The sequence below is a fragment of the Nicotiana tabacum genome, chromosome 19 (genome assembly GCF_000715075.1).
Source record: "Nicotiana tabacum cultivar K326 chromosome 19, ASM71507v2, whole genome shotgun sequence".
NCBI lineage: Eukaryota > Viridiplantae > Streptophyta > Magnoliopsida > Solanales > Solanaceae > Nicotiana > Nicotiana tabacum.
The window spans coordinates 8135498-8151765 of record NC_134098.1 but is presented as its reverse complement, the minus strand read 5'-3'; the positions used below and the strand labels follow the sequence as shown (position 1 = coordinate 8151765).

The following is a 16268-nucleotide window of genomic DNA, read 5'->3' as shown; positions in this document are numbered from 1 at the left end:
TTACCGGATTTCTAGTAGTGAAACACATACTGAGCTAGACCTTACCTTACAATTCCTATTGAGGCATGAACAACTTCATCTTTTAGTAAGCATGTAAAAAATAAGAACTTGAAAGAAGTAAGTACTCTATGATCATCATAGAATTTATAACACACTATATGATGATATTACATATGATAATGCTTAGAAAATAATAAAATAAAACAATTTAAAAATTGGATTCTTGCCCCTCATTCATGATACTAGTGAGTTCTTTAAATTGTAGCTCCTTAAATCCTCTTCAGCTATCTTCTATAAATCTTTAAAATTCCTCATTTCTTCTTCGATAGATTGGACTTTGTAGATGTGGTCGGGGCTGCCCCTTTTCGCTTTGCATCTCTCATTGGGAGTATGCTAATGTTGCTCCTTCATTCACTTTACCATCCCAACTATTCTCCCATGTGTGTGTCTTATTCTTTTTTACACTATGCGTAGGAGATAAATCTCCACATCTAGCCGCCTCATCTCAGCAATAATCAAGCAAATCTTCTTCCTCGCCTTCTTCCCAAATTTCAACACGTAAGTTGTTCTCTAGTTGTTGAATAGCACATTTCTGTGCAACCATATCTAATGGTTCATGCCTCTTCACAACCATGTCATTATGTTTTATTATGGAATCTTTCAATTGAGAATTTTTGTTCTTACCCGATTTTTTCTGCCCATTTTCAGCCATCTTTGAGGTCACCTGGAATTGAACATTATTGATGATTCGATCTTCTGCACTATAGTTTAGTTGCTGATGTCCAGTTACTGTTTTTTGCGCTGGCTGAATTGCTTGTTGATCTCCCAACATTTTATTACCACCTGGAGACGTTCTGGGAACAAAAACATATGCATTAGAGTTTAGCTTGCTCTTGAATTCATCAAGCTCATCATCCTTATCATTCTCCCAATTCTCCTCTTCTTCGAACTCAACTTGGTCTGCCCAGGTTTTAAGCCTTGGCGGCATTCGATCCAAAACTTGATCCTTTTGTCGAACTGTTCTTTCATTGATCATCTCCCTCAATGCTTGACTGTTGTCCTTGATCACTTCCTTATCATTACCTGTAGATAGTAGAGGTTACCTAGATCCACCACTATGCTCACCAAAAGACTCCATAATTTGGGAAGGAATTTCTTGTGCCGAAGTATTCAAAGTGACCAAGTGTCTTTGATGATTTTCATTGATCATCTCCCTCAATTCTTGTGCTTGATCATGGGTTTGGCATTCAACATCATGGCAACCTGAGTGTCTTTGATGATTTTCTCCACTTGATGACTGGAAAAATGCAACTTAGGTGTACTGGACCGAACTACTTGATCACTCGTTAAGATCCCAACCAAATTGTTATCTGAAGCGTTACGTCGAACACCCAAATTCTTTGTTAAGGCTCACTGCCCAGATCATGTTTGCCATTGAAATCACGTGGAGCTGTTTGCTGTACCAATGTAATGCTGTTTAATGTTGATGAGCTTACTCCAATAGTTTCGTCCACTGCAACAGCATTAAATAAATTAATATTGGTAATTGCGTTTGGAGCAGTTAGTGGAGCCTCTGGTGTCTTTGGTTGCCCTGTATTTGATGTTGCTTCTCGATCAACCTGCTGCTCTCCCATTCCAGCATCAACCAAAACAGGTGCATTCTCCAATACACCAAAAGAGTTAGCAACAGTAATGTTCTTTGAGCCAGTAACCAGATTTTTATGCATTGGAGCATTTTTTTTGTTAGGTGAAGATTGTGTCTTATTCACCACTGACCAACCACTCTTTTTTGAACTAGTTTGAAATTCAGATGTCAACAAATCAGCTGCGTCAATGTGAGCTGCAACATTTTGTTCACCAGCAGAAATCAAGTCCCTTGAACTGAGTGATAGCTGCTCCTCAGTTTCACGCACTGCACCTGCTCCGATTCCCTCATCCTTATCACCTATTACATGTTGCATATTAATCTGCATTCTAGACTATTCTCATACAGCTTTATGTGCGATTCATTTTATACAAAACTTCATTTCTTTTACCTATTGCTAGAAGTTGTTCTTTCTCCTTTTTCATGCCTATCTCACTTAGGATAATTAATAGACGACTCACATCATTTAATATAGATTACTAACTTGCAATTTAGTTTTCATTCATCCCACTTAGTTTAAAATTCGGCCGGGACCCACAATTGTGGACCTCGAAGAGTGCCTAATACCTTCTCTCCGAGGTAATTTGAGCCCTTACCCGATCTTTGGTGGCGTTGACTAGTCAAACAGAGTTACTTGTAAATAGGTGCCCCTAACGCACCTTAAAAATTGTTAGGTGGCTACTCTTATCTTTTAATACTCATTTTAAAAGAGTTGTCCCTTTATTAATTTTCCCAGTACTAGTTGCGTTTTGCCCAACTTCTGTAGGAGCATCATTAGCAATTTTAACTCCTTGCACACCTGATTCAACTGCACCAGATACGCCTCAGAAGTGAAGTACCTGCCCAGCTCTTTTCTCCTTCTTTTCTGTTAACTTTTGTACACTAGTTTGTCTCTTTCCTTTAGATGTTTGATGCCCAGCTTCATCATAGATTTGCCCAGCACCTGGACCCTTAGAAACACCAGCTGTACCTCGATCAAACATAGCAGCTGCAACAGACTTCAAATCTTTAGCAACCCTATTAAGAGCTGCTGCTACTGGAACTGTTACACCACTATTAACAGTTGTCCCAATTTCTTGCTGCACCACTATTGATTTTTTTAGACCAGTTGTACCATATGTTGCATTAGAACCATTTAATATAGAAGCAGAACTTTGGATGATCCTCCAGTTCTTTAAAAAACTAGCTTCCTTCTCCACTCGATCAGCTGCGACAATGGTATTCACCCCATGTTCCACATGAAGATTATTACCTTCAGCAGTGTCTTTTTCCATTCTATTTCGATCATCAGTAGCATCCATTGAGGTTGCACCTGAATTACTCTGCTCAGCTACAGCTACATCATTAGAAGCCTTGGCAAGAGCTATTTCAACAGGAAGCAAAGCAGTACTTGAAACTGCTGCTACATGTCATGTCTTGATCAACTTTTCAGCGTGTTGATGAGCCCCTTGAGGTGATTTTAAAACCTGTGTAGCATCAGTAGGATTAATGTGTTCTCCAACACTTATATCACCATCATTCAAAGCCTTCCTCTCATTCAAAAAATGACGAAAATCTCCCCTGTATTTTTCAATTTGTTCCTGCCCATCCTCTACATCCTGTGGCATATCATCATTCCCCCTAATCCTTTTCAACAATGAACGACACTTTTCAACAGCATGTCCTTGTATTTTGCACACATTACAATATACTGGAAGATTATCAAACACAAACTCATGTATATGCTCAATAACCTTACCAGATTGCTCGTCAATAAATTGTAACCTCATATTCTTAGGATGCTTGTCAAGGAGATCAAGAATTACCTTTACCCTAGTTGTGCTAGGTCGTGTCCTAGCTTGTGTGGCTTTGTCTATGGCAATAGGTTTCCCCACAGCTGATGCGATTGACAGTAAAGATCTCTTCGCAAACAGGTTCGTCGGCAAATCTGGAAACGACACCCATGCCACTGTTTTTGACGTCTCAACCTTAGGGTTGTAATCTTGAGTCCATGGTGGGAATGTACGATATTGAATTTGTTGTCCCTTATACTGTAAATAACTAACCTGCTTTGAAAGAACTGCTACAAAATCCTCATACGCATCACATCGAATCAACAATTGTCGAAACGAGAGCAAACCAATCAAGCAGCGACCCTTAATCCCAATCTCTGTTAGAATTAGTGTTCGAAGTTCTAGCAATTCTGGTGCACCATAGGATACCTTCATCACCACAGCTTGGTGAAGGCCTTCTTCAACTGCATATTCTTCCAGTTCCTTAAGAGAAAACTGAATCGTAACCTCACCATGAACATGCTGGGCAGGTTTAAGGATGGTTTTGGTTACTGCTTACGATTTTGATGCGATTAATGAGGCGTATGTATTGTTTTTAAGGCTAGGGTTCGTCTCTCCAACAACTTGAAGCTGCGCATCCATGGCAGCTTCTACATAAAGTCACGCAAAGAAGAAGAGAGAGGAGAGAGCGTTTTGTTACGAGAAAACTACTGGCCCATGTTTTTGACCATTGAGACAAAATAGCCATACGGCCAAACATATTATATTTAATAGCCCGAAATGTCTATTTTATATATTTTTTGTATAGTGACAGTCTATTTTGTATATTTATTGTATAGTGACCGTATATTTTATATATATTTTTATATAGTGACAGTCTATTTAGTATAATTTTATATAGCGACAGTTTATTTTGTATATATTTTGTATAGTGACAGTCTATTGTATAGTCACAGTCTATTTAGTATATTTTGTACAGTGGCAGTCTATTTTGTACAGTGACAGTCTATTTTGCATAGTGACAGTATATTTTGTATATATTTTGTATAGTGACAGTCTATTTTGTATATATTTTGTATAGTGACAGTCTATTTTGTACATATTTTTTATAGTGACAGTCTATTGTATATAAATTGTATAGTGATAGTTTATTTTTGTATAAGTTTTGTTTCAATACTACTAATTCACTACTAAACCAAGCCTATTATAGTGACAATCTATTTTTGTATAATTTTTGTTTCAATACTACTAATTCACTACTAAACCAAGCCTATATTTTGTATAGTGACAGTCTATTAAGTATATTTTTTGTATAATGACAATCTATTTTTGTATATATTCACTATACAAATTTTTGTTTCAATACTACTAAGAACCAAATTTTTTGGTTTCAATACTACTAATTCACTTGGTTTATTTCAAAAAGACTAAATTTTTATAGGCTAAAGAGAAAATTAAATATGCAAGATCCATCAATTTGTACACAAATAAAGCCACAATTTTCGAGCAAGAACACTTGAAATGTCCAAAATGTGATTCACCAAACACAAAATTCTGTTATTACAACAATTATAATCTTTCTCAGCCACATTGCTTTTGTAAGAGTTGTCGTAGGTATTGAACCAAAGGTGGTACTCTTAGGAATATTCCAGTTGGTGGTGGTTCTCGTAAGAACACAAAACGTTCTTCTTCATCCAATAAAAAAATTTCCTCCTCAACGACGTCGTCTTCAGTTTCATCTTCAAAGCATAGGTTATAACAAATCCAAAACCAGAGCCATTTGGTATACCTGCAATTCCAGCTTTTGATCAGAACAGTAGTAGAGTGATTGGTATGACTAATGGGCAATTCAGTTCGATGTTGGAGTCAAACGGGTCACAATTTGGGACTTTGCTGGAAGCTTTGAATACGGATAATAATGGGTCCAATTTGCAGTTAGGTAATATTTGTAAGAAATCAAAATACCAATTCAGGTTCGGGCTCGGGCTCAAATGGTACCCGTCAAAATGGGAGTAATACAAATGGATATTTGGGACAACAACGACTTCTTCGGCTGAGGAAAATGCGTATGATCGCTGAGAGAAGGAAGTTATGGTTTTAAGTGGCAGTGGTCTTGGGCTAGCCTTTTAATTAGTTTTGGGTTGGTAATTGTATGATTTATTTTGTGGCTAGCTATTGTCATTAGTTTTTTTCGGATGGCTACAAATGAAATTTTCTCTTTTGTTTTGGAGAGTCTAGAAATTTAGGGAGCATAATTTCATTCCCAACAAGGGATACGTGAAATGTTTAGACTCTACATCTCCAATTGTCTTTTTAAAAGGGTCCAAATTTACTGTTGGAAAAATAATATCCACGATAAATAACAATAACACAAGAGAGTAACAACGACACCAAATATTTTTAACGGGGTAAAATATAATATCTGAGCGGAGTATAACACCACTATAATATTACAAGTTGATAGTATCAAGAGACTACTACAACTTCGAAAGAAATAACACTTTTTATTTTATCTATTTTACTATAATATTACTATCACTCCTTATTTATCTCACAGACAATAATCTGTGGATTATTCTCTCTAACTTCTATTCCTTCTCTCTTGTTTTGGTGTACTTCAAATGAGAAACGAGATTGATATTATAGGAAATGTTGTCCTTGTTTCCATCCAATCACAAGCAGATTTAGCAACTTGCAATTCCATATTGGATTTGCAAATTGCATCTGAAATTATAGGCGCCCACCTTTGCCACTTCTTCATCCAATCACATTTTTCTCTTTCTTTTTGTTTCTTTTATTTTATTGGGTAGGTCCCACAAATCTCCCGTTAATTTTTCTTTTTCTTTTTCATTGCAAGTCTTGATCTCAATCTCTGAAAGTCATCAAACTTGAGAGGTTTTGTAAAGATATCCGCAACTTGATCATGAGACTTCATATATATCAGCCCGACTTCCTTCTTGGCAATGCATTCTCTGATGAAAATTATACCTTGTGTCTATATGCTTGCTTCGATCATGATATACCGGATTCTTCGCGAGTGCCTGTGCAGATTTGTTGTCAATACAAATCTCTGTAGCTTCAATGTTGTGGCAAATTAAGCTCCTTCAATAATCTTCTCAGCCAAATAGTATGACATGTACAAGATGTTGCTGCTATATATTCAGCTTCACAAGTCGAGAGAGTAATAATTTATTATTTCTTTGAACCCCAAGAAATAATAGAATCACCCAAGAAAAATACAAAACCAGTTGTGCTTTTTTCTATCATCAATATCTCCCGCGTAATCACTATCACAATATCCCATAACGTTGAAATCACTAGAAAAAGAATAAAATAACCCAAAGTCAATCGTACCTTTTAGGTTACGAATAATTCTTCTAGCGACTTTAAAATGAGTGGAGGTAGGAGCTTCCATGAAGTGACTTAATACTCTAACTACAAAGCGTATATCCGGCCTGGTACAAGTCAAGTACCTTAAGCTTCTTACAAGACTCTTAAAAAGTGCAAGATCCACTTTTTCTCCTTCATCAAAATTGGACAATTGTGTCTCACTCTCCATCGGCGTGTTCAGGGGATTGCAATCGAGCATGTTGAACCCAAGTAGTATGAATGAGCCCTATATCCGTCATCTCGAACTCACGGGATATATCCTTATTAAAAGCTTCAAACAAACTTGAGTTATTACCCATAAAAATAAGATCATCAACATAAAGACAAACAACCAATATATTTCTATTAGTATTAACTTTAAGGTAAAGAGCATATTCATGGAGACAACGGGTAAACCCATTATCTTGAAAATACTTGTCGATGCAGCTATTTCATGCTCACGCGGCTTGCTTCTATCCATATAAAGGTTTGTTCAACTTCAACACTTTATCTTTATGGTTTTTTACCACGAAGTCCAATGGTTGTTCCATATAGACTTCTTCTTCAAGATATCACTTCAAGAAGGATGATGTCTATTTGATGGATCTTCCATTTCATTTGTGCCGCCAAATAGATCGGCAAACGAATCGTCTCCATGCGGGCAAAAGGTGCATAGAAGTCTTCATAGTCAATGCCTTGCCTTTTCTTGTAGCCTTAAGCCACAAGTCATGCCTTTTATCTCTCTACATGTCTATCAACATTCTTCTTTGTCTTGTACATCCATTTCACTTCAATTGCGCGATGACCCTTGGGAAGAGTTGTTAAATCCCAAGTGTTGTTTTTCTCTATTGACTCGATCTCCTCCTCTATGGCTTGTCTCCATCTTTTGTCTGTGACAACGTCATCAAAGTTCATTAGTTCACTATCAACAAAGAGACAATATAAAAAATCAAAATTAGTAACTTCTTCCTTGTCATCATAGAGCTCTTGAATACTCTCCATCCTTTGCGGTTGTGCATTTGAACTTTGTAGGGAAGAAGAAGATGCAACATTAGTTAGAGAAGGAGGTGGAGTTTTATCCAGCATAAGTTCCATGATCTCCGGTTCTCTTTCATTACCAAAGTATGGAAGAAAATCATATGACGTTTCTTCCTGAGCTTCCCAATTCCATGCCAATTCTTCATCAAATTCAACATCACGACTTACCACCAACTTGCCGCTGCTTGGGTTGTATAACTTGTAGCCTTTTGAACTCGTGTCATAGCCTACAAACACATGCTTGACACTTCGATCGTCAAGCTTTGCTCTCCCTTGCTGTGGCACATGAGCATAGGCTATGCTCCCAAAGATTCTCAAATTCTTGACACTTGGCTTTCTTCCACTCCATGCTTGATAAGTGAGGATTTTGACTATTGTTTAGCATATTTTTTCTTTTATTTTAGTCCAAAAGTATTGATTTACGTTCCCAAAACTAATAAAATTGCGCAAATTGCAAGAATGTTGGAAGTTTGGTCTCCCATGATGAAATTCGACTAAAAAGGAGTGTTCCGAAGCACAAGGCATCAGAGGGCGCATAAGCAAAGAAGCGCAGTCCGCAAAAGATATTGCGGACCGCAAAATTCCATTTGCCGCCGCAAGCCAAGCAACAAAACCCAATAAGACTTTTAGCAATGTGCGGCCGCAGAACTTGGCTTTCACTGACAAAAAATCAAAGTTCAGAGAATATGCAAAAAGACCAAGTCTTGACGCATTGCTGAAGTGTGGACCACATAAGAATTGTGCGGCCGCAGAAGTTTCCTCGCAGTCGCAATCCAGAAATACACGTCTGCAAGACCCATTCTCCTGCCAGCTGAATAAATCTGCGGACCACACATGGAATTGTGCGGTCACAGTATGTCCCGAGGGGCATATTTGTCAACAAATTCTGGCCCACTATAAATAGACGAGTTTTTAGGTCAAGTTTGGAAGCAAAAAGCTATTGTAGCCGTTATCTTTTACCATTTTCGGAAGTGTTTGATTATTTTAGTGTTTAAACATTATACTTCATCAATTTAATCTTTGATTATGGGTTTTATTTGCATTTCTTCTTTATTTTCTTCAATACCCATTATGAGTAGCTAGATTTTTACTAGGGTTGTGACCCAACCCTAGTGTGTAAATATTATGGGTATTTAATTTAATGCTTGTTTATGATTGGGTGTTGATTATTTAGCCTAGTTCATGATTCAATTTTAGAATTAATGGTTGCAAATATTGATTCATGCCTTTTTGACTTAGTCTCTACTTGAGAAAGAAGGACTTAGTCTAGGATAACTTGGCTAACAAGGAATTGGGTTAATTGAGAGTTCGATTAGCCTAATTAAAGGGTTCAAACTAGAGATAGTAAGAACCCGACTTGAGCTCATATAAACTATTTTGTTTGATACCCATTTGGGCATGAGAAAGCCAAATTCGGCAAAGTCACACTTTGACTGAGAGGTATTGAGTGGGTAACGTAGAGTTGAGAGCCATAATACACCTCAATCAACAAAATAAGTATTAACATATTTAACCCATTAGGCAAACACCTAGGTCATGGTCACATACCCAAGGTTTTAAACTGATTGGAAAAACACCAAAAATAATTGCTCATTTCTATTTATTTTCCTTAGCTTGCAATTATTAGTGTAGTAGTAGAAGTATAAATCAAAACTTTGTTATGGAAGTGCAAATTTAGTTATTCCATTCATTCCTAATCAAATGTATACTCCTAACACCTCTTATAACTCCCTGTGGATTCCACCACGACTCATAGTTGGGTAATTTATATTATATACGACTGTATCATATCTCTTATTGAGGTGTGTTGTAAACGTCATCAATTTTTGGCGCCGTTTCCGGGGATTTAAAACAGTGTTAGCTATATATTTGATTTTGTTTTTGGAATATCTTCTTTTTCTTCCATGTTACTAAATTGTGTGAAACAATTATAGGTACAACTATGGAGGCAAACAATGATATCGGAAATATGCCTTTGGGGGATGTGGACATCGAGGATGATCAAGTTGAAGAGGTACATCTTGAACCTCAAGCCAACCGAAGAGGCCCGGTGCCTCAAAACAATGTACCCGCTCCACCCCACCTCCACCACGAGCAATTCCACACCGGATATTACCCAATGAAGGATATGCAAGTGGAATAGTCCCTCCACATATTAGGGCGGGCAACTTTCAAATCACCAATGTTATGCTCACTTTGCTTGTGCAACAAGGTTTCTCATCGGTGCTCCAACTAAAAATGCGTACAAATATTTGAAGGGGTTTGTGGATACTTGTTGGGGGAGAAAACAAACGAATGTCTCCGAGGATGCATTGAGGCTAAGGAATTTTCCCTTCTCTCTATGGGGAAAAGATTCAGATTGGTTGGAACGATTGCCGAACTATTCCATTCACACTTGAGATGAGTTGGCTGAAAAGTTTATTTCTAAGTTCTTCTCTCCCGGGCACATGGCTACACTCGAAGATGAGATCTTAGCATTCAACCAAGAGCCGAATGAACCACTACACGAGAATTGGGAACGCTATAGAACAATGGTTAAGGAATGTCCCAATAACGAGATGACGGAGAACATGATTCAACAAGATTTCTATCGTGGGATTAACACAACCAACCTATGCGTATTGAATCTGCTTGTTGGTAGGAATTTCGTGACTACACCTTATGCGAAGGCGTGTGAGATTTTGGTTGAGATGGTGGAAATATCATCGGCTTGGCAATCCCGGGACAATTTTCTACAAGGTAACCCAAACATGATCCACCTTCACAAAGAATTGCAAGACCATGGGCAAGCCATTGCCGAAGACAACCTCCATGACTCAACTAGCAAAGTCCCAACTAAATCAAGTGCAAAATTCCAAGCAAGTCAATGCCATGGAGGGAGTGAACATGATGGTGAACAAGAGGAGGACTAAGGGTCCACAAGTGCAAAATAGAGTGGAGAACTATATGCAAAAAGATGGTAGTTTTGAACAAGATGATTCCTATAATGAACAAGAAGAGGAGGTGAAATATGTGAAATATTTTCAAGGGCAAAGAAACAATTTCCAAGGCCCAAACCAACAACAATGACAACCTCAAAATAATCAAGGCAATTGGAATTCTAACAATCAAGGCAATTGGAGCGGAAACAACAATCAAGGGAATTGGCATAACAACAACAATTAAGGAAATTAGAGTGGAAATAACCAATAATATTTGGGGGGGGGGATAACAATCAAGGCGAATAGACCAACAATCAAGGCAACCGGGGGGCGGGTTTTCAAAGGCTTTAGATGTATCATCAACCGAGCAACACGCCTCCTTATCTTTCCCATGCTTCAAGTTATTCAAACAATGAGATGGGGAGTAATGAAAATATGTTCAAGCAAATTATGGAAAAGAATGCCAATTCGGATGCCCAACTTGCCTCACACAACACATCAATCCGTAACCTAGAAGTTCAAATAGGGAAAATCCCTCAAGAACTTAATTCTCGTCCTAAAGGGGCACTACCGAGTGACATGGTAGTAAACCCAAAGGGTGTAGACAATACAGGGCATGCCATGGAAGTTATCATAAGAAGTGGAAGAGGTGGGAATGTACCCACCTCAAGTCAAAGGTAACTTGTTGATGATGAGCAAGTGATGCAAGAAGAGGAGTTCCCGAACAATGTGGTGCAACCTAATGATGAAGTTCAGATTGATATTGATGATAGTGTGGAAGAGACTAAAGAGGAGATGAACCCGTCTAGGGAACACATTATTGACATACCGGAGCCGGTAGTGCAAAAGGATAAGGCATCATTACCTAAGCCTCCACCTCCAAACCCTCAAAGACTTGCCAAGCAAAATGGTGATAATCAATTCAAGAAGTTCATTCAAATGATGAAGTGTCTCTCAATCAATGTGCCATTAGTTCAAGCTTTGGAACAAATGTCCAGTTATGCAAAGTTTATGAAGGATCTCGTGACAAAGAAGCGGTCAATGAATTTTGAAACCATCAAAGTCACTCATAGAGTGAGTGCCATTGTGCATTCAATGGCTTCTAAGTTAGAGGATCCCGGTGTTTTCATGATTTCTTGTACAATTTGAAGTGCCGAGTTTGCTAAATCCCTTTATGATCTTAGGGAAAGTATCAATTTGATGCCCTATGTTTTCAAGACTTTGGGAATTGGTCAACCAAGACCCAACTCTATGATATTGCAAATGGCCGATCGTACCATGAAGAGGCCTTTGGGTGTGATTGAAGATGTTTTGGTTCGTGTTGATAAATTCACTTTTCAGGCAGATTTTGTCATTCTAGATTGTGAGGTTGATTATGATGTGCCGATTATTCTTGGTAAACCTTTTCTTGATACGGGGAAGGCTCTTTGTAATGTTGAAGTCTGAGAACATACATTCAGGATTGGTGATGTAAAAGTAGTATTCCATGTGTGTAAGTCCATATGGAAACCAAATAGTAATGAGGTATGTTCTTTTGTGGACTTGGTGACCGATGTTATTGTTGATGAAACAAGTACTACAATAAATGTTGGTGATATGTTGGAGGCTGTCTTGCTCAACCTTGATGATGACTAGATAGTTGGATTCATGGAATGTGTGAACTCTTTGCAAGGAATGGGGTCGTACAACTATGCACCCCGGAAATTGTCTTTAGATCTTAAAAATAGGACAACTCCTCCTACAAAGCCTTCTATTGAAGATCCTCCTACCTTGGAGTTGAAGCCATTGCCTCCACATCTTTAGTATGAATTTCTTGGTCCTTGTTCTACTTTACCGTTTATTCTTTTCTCTTGTTTGACTAACGTGTAGGTAGATTCCACATTGGCGGTGCTACAAAAGAAGAAGAAGCCTATTGGGTGGACATTGGCGAATATTCGGGGGATCAACCCCGCATTTTGCATGCATAATATTAATTTGGAGGATGGCGCCAAGCCATCTATTGAACATCAAAGGAGACTCAATGAGTCTATGTAAGAAGTTTTCAAGAAGGAGATTATCAAGTTGTTGGATGTCAGGGTTGTCTACCCCCATCTCTGATAGTTCGTGGACTTCTCCGGTTCAATATATCCCAAAGAAAGGAGGCATGAGGGTGGTCACCAATGACAGGAATGCGTTGATTTCTACAAGAACGGTGATCGGATGGAGGGTGTGTATAGACTATCGCAAGCTCAACAAAGTCACAAGGAAAGATCACTTTCCACTTCCTTTCTTAGATCGAATGCTCGATAGATTAGCCGGTCGTATTTTCTATTGCTTTATTGGCAAATGAAAAGTAGAGGAGGAAGAGTTTGATGTCCACCATGACCTACATGATAGAAAAAGGTGCCTTGATGAGTAAAGTCAATTCTTCAAGCTCAAATGTCACATTAGAACTATATGTGCATAGATATTTGACTTGTCACCTTGTTGATAATGCATGAGTAGTTGTTGGTCTCAACTGATGTGTGAATGACTCACCTTTGCCTCGCTGAAATGACCCTTAAATTTAGGAGGTGTGAACTAATTTATTTGCTTGAGGACAATCGAAGACTTAAGTTTGGGGGAGTTGATAAGTAGAGATTTTGACTAATTACTAGCACCTTTTTGCTTTTGTTTTAGTTCGAAAGTATTAATTTGTGTTCCCGAAACTGATAAAATTGTGCAAATTGAAGGAATGTTGGAAGTTTGGTCTCCTATGAAGAAAGCCGACTCAAAAAGGAGTGTTACAAAGCACAAGGCATAAAAGGACGCAAAGGTAAAGAAGTGCGGTCCATAGAACAATTTTTGCGGCCGCATAATTCCATCTGCAGCCGCAAAACAAGCAATAAAATCCAACATCATTTTTAGCAATATGCGGACCGCACATGAATTGGGCCGCAAAACAAGCAATAAAATCCAACATGATTTTTAGCAATATGCGGACCGCACATGAATTGCGGGGCCACAAAACTAGGCTTTCACTAGCAAAAATTCAAAGTTCAAAGAATATGCAAAAAGACCAAGTCCTGACGCCTTGCTGAAGTGCGGACTGCACAAGAATTGTGCGGCCCAGAAATTTCCTCGTAGCCGCAATCCAGAAATGTGCGACTGCACGACCCACTCTCCTGCTAGCTAAAGAAATCTACGGACCGCACATGGAATTGTGCGGTCGCAGAACCTCCAGAGGGGCATTTTGTCAGCGAGTTTTGGCCCACTATAAATAGATGAGTTTCACAATTTTAGGTATGGTTCGGAAGCAAAAAGTTGTTGTAGCCGTTACATTTTACCATTTTAGGAAGTGTTTGATTATTTTAATGTTTAAACATTATACTTCATCAATTCAATCTTTGATTATGGGTTTTGTTTTCATTTCTTCTTTATTTTCTTCAATACCCATTATGAGTAGCTAGATGTTTACTAGGGTTGTGACCCAACCCTAGTGTATAAATATTATGTGTATTTAATTTAATGCTTATTTATGATTGAGTGTTAATTATTTAGCCTAGTTTATGCTTCAATTTTAGAATTAATGGTTGCAAACATTGATTCATGTCTTTTTTACTTTGCCTCTACTAGAGAAAGAGAGACTTAGTCTAGGATAACTTGGCGAACAAGGAATTGGATTTATTGAGAGTTCGATTAGCCTCATTAAAGGGTTAAAACTAGAGATGGTAAGAACCTGACTTGAGCTCATATCAACTATTTTGTTTGATACCCATTTGGGCTTGAGAAAGCCAAATTGGGAAAAATCACTCGTTGACCGAGAGATATTGAGTGGGTAACGTATAGTTGAGAGCTATAATACATCTCAATTAATAAAAAAAGTATTAACGTATTTAACCCATTAAGAGAACACCTAGGTCATGGTCGCATCCCTAGGCTTTTAAACTATTTGAAAAAATACCAAAAACAATTATTCATTTCTAGTTATTTTCCTTAACTTACAATTATTAGAGTAATAGTAGAAGTAGAAATCAAAACTTTATTGTGGAAGTGCAAATTTAGTTAGTCCATTGACTCTCATCAAGTGTATACTCCTAATACCCCTTATAATTCCTTATGGATTCGATCCCGACTCATAGTTGGGGTAATTTATATTTCATACGACCGTATCATATCTCTTGTTTAGGCGTGTTATGGACGTCATCAATGCTTCTTGAGGAGTTTGATCTCTAACATTTCTTGTTGGATACTTGTTGGTCAAATAAACTGCCCACGAAACAACTTTGGTCCAAAATTCCTTGGGCATACTTTTAGCTTTCAACATACATCTAGCCATATTAGGAATTGTTCGATTCTTTCTCTCTGCAACTCCTTTTATTGGGATGAATAATGTACCGTTAGAGGGCGGAGAATTCCACGAGACTGACAAAAGTCATATAATTCGTTTGAAGTGAATATACCTATATCTATCAAACCTTAAAAAGCTTTTATTTCACATCCACTTTCTTTTTCCACTAGTAATTTGAAAATTTTAAAAGTAGCAAAAGTTTCAGATTTTTGGTTCAAGAAATAAACCCAAGTCTTTATACTAAAGTCACCAATAAATAGCAAATAGTATTTGCTTTTACAAATGAAGGTGGGTTGATTGGTCCACACACATCAGTGTGAACAATTTGTTGTGGGTTAGTTGCTCTTGACATGGATTCCTTTGGAAAACTCCTCTTTCCATGTTTTTCAAGAAGACAAGTTTTGCAAAATTGATTGGGATGGTTGATTGATGGTATCCCATGCACCATGTTATTTTTTCCCATTTATTTAAGCGCTTCAAAATTCAAGTGCCAAAATCGCATGTTCCAACACCATGATTCATCTTGCACATTAGCCTTCAAACACTTTGCATTAATTGTCTTATCATTTAGAGAAAATAATCTTTTCTTGTCCATATGCATTTTAGCAATTAGAATTCGACCTGAATCTCTAAGCCAAAGATGCATATTTTTCATGTGGATGTCATATCCCTTTTCAAGAAGTTGTCCCAAACTCAAATTATTTCTTTTTAATTTTGGCACATAATAAACATCTTGAATTAAATTGTGTTTACCATTTTAAAAAGAGATCAGAATTCCCTTCGATTTAAATCTTTGAGGTATCTCCAAAGGACACATTACCTCTCACCATCTTATTGACCTTCAGAAGCTTTTCTTTGGATCCACACATGTGATTGCTTGCTCCATTGTCAAAACACCACGAGCTACAATCATCTGTATCTTCTTCCTTGAGTGCCAACAACAATCCTGACTCATCTTCTTCTTTCTTGTCATCAACAAGGTTAGCTTTCTCTTCAACATTGCTACGACATTTCCAAGGATAATGGCCAAATTTATGAGAATTATAACCCTCAATATTTTATTTGTCATACCTTTTTTCATTATTTTCTTAATAGTAGACACGCTCTCTTCCTCCTCTTTGTTCATGATCAAGACCTCTGAATGTTTGGTGGATTTTAACTTCATTGTTGAAGTTGTTACCATTACTTCTTCCTCTTTCATTAGCTCCATGGAG

At 37.7% G+C, this 16268-nt stretch overlaps 1 pseudogene; it reads left to right on the top strand.

The window, feature by feature from the left end:
- Window positions 1–4877: 4877 nt before the first annotated feature.
- Window positions 4878–5518, top strand: LOC142173364 (dof zinc finger protein DOF1.7-like; annotated as a pseudogene).
- Window positions 5519–16268: the final 10750 nt, after the last annotated feature.